The following is a 1,761-nucleotide window of genomic DNA, read 5'->3' as shown; positions in this document are numbered from 1 at the left end:
ACCTAATAGACCATACAGATGGAAATATATGGTAAATTGATGGAAACAAGTTTCATCAACTTAGGAGACAGGCAGACATTTTAGACCAATTTAGGTTTAGTCATTCACCAGATTAAACTATTTTTTAACATTTAAAATAAAACATCTTTTTATAATAAACAAAACAATATATTATAACTAACTGACTTCCAACACTGCCCAAATTATTTTTTAAAACATTATTTAAATTTTTTTCACATATCTTTAAATGTCAAATTTTCTTTGGTAGATTATCTAAAGTGCTAAATTTTCATTTTAGAACTTATATATTTATCTCACAGAGTACCCTAAATTGATGTTCATCAAGATACTCTACTTTAAGCCCTAATGGTTTATATCTTCCCTTTAAAATATATACGTATTTTTAAGTTGTCATTCTCAAAGATATTCTGGAGAAAAAAATTATGAATTAAACACCTATAAATTCTTCTTCATTGCTGTTGCTGTGTAGTAATTATCATCTAACCCATAGTGGTCTATCAACTGAATAAGGCTGAGTTTCTTGTTCTCCTCAGACATAGCTGACTGCAACTCAACAGTTGGCTGCAGCTTCTCCACTTCTTTATTAACAATTGTAACTGAGACAGATCATTCTTTGATCTATACATTTTGACAAGTTTTAGCCTCCTAAAAAGGTCTTCTCCTGAATCTGTTTCAACAATTTTGCCTTATCTTCATTTAATCCTCTTTGGGGAAGATTCTCATCAAAGTCATTCTGGAGATCACTGCAGGAGCCAGTATCAAGTGATTTAGATCCACTTGCATTGATATTCTTTTTTTAAATTATGTTTATTTATTTATTTATTGTCTAACGTTTTACGTATGTCTCTTTTTTCCCCTCTAGACCACCCCCCCCCAAGCCATTCCCACCTCGGGCAAACCCCCACTGCCCAGTGTCTGTGTCCATTGGTTACGCTAATATGCATGCATACAAGTCCTTTGGTTGCTCTCTAACCACCCCCTCTCCTGCCATTTGTCTCTGGATCTATTCTTGATCATCAAATTATGTTGATCATTATTCTTGATGGTATTTTTCAAATATGAATTTTCTTCAAATTCACTGTCCATGTGTTTAAAGTTATCTTGAAATTCCAAACAATTTTATTGTGTTGATGATGATGGTTTATCTAAAAAGTTCTGATCATTTTCTTCATTCTCTACTATAAGATGGTTTACCACTGTAACAGGGATTAAATGAAAATTTATTTTTCCTCAACCGTTCTCTTAAGTGTTGCACTCATAGGTTGCTTTCTTGAACTACTTGTATGGGGAGATGATAGATTGGCACAGCCTGTGGAGTGCTAGGTAAAATCACAGCTGAGTCTGAAGGACTTTCCATCTTGGAAATGTTATCTTGGTTTACTTCTTCCACCACCATCCCCACAGCGATGAAAACCTGCATAGCTGCAGCCAAGGGCACTCCTATTCCAGGGCTCTTCTCAAAAACTTTTAGAATTCAACTGCTTCTTACGTCTATCCCAAGCCCTCCCTCTATCCTCTTCCTCTGGGCACCCTCTGAATATGCTCCTCTGATGACCTTGGAAACAGAATGCTGTCCCCTCCTTCCTTTGTGAAGGGGTAGAAAATAAGATCATCATTTAGGTTGTTTTTGCTTAATCACTATTCCCTTCCTTCTTTTCTCCCCTTCCTTCCTTCCTTCCTTCCTTCCTTCCTTCCTTCCTTCCTTCCTTCCATCCTTCCTTCATTCCTTCCTTCCTTTTT

The 1,761-nt window shown here is 35.9% G+C and overlaps 1 pseudogene; it reads right to left on the bottom strand.

The window, feature by feature from the left end:
* Positions 1–448: 448 nt before the first annotated feature.
* Positions 449–1,378, bottom strand: LOC102418364 (annotated as a pseudogene).
* Between the last annotated feature and the right edge of the window lie 383 nt (positions 1,379–1,761).

Source organism: Myotis lucifugus, unplaced genomic scaffold (assembly GCF_000147115.1).
Source record: "Myotis lucifugus unplaced genomic scaffold, Myoluc2.0 scaffold_112, whole genome shotgun sequence".
NCBI lineage: Eukaryota > Metazoa > Chordata > Mammalia > Chiroptera > Vespertilionidae > Myotis > Myotis lucifugus.
The sequence above is the reverse complement of the archived record's forward strand: the minus strand, read 5'-3'. Positions and strand labels throughout refer to the sequence as shown.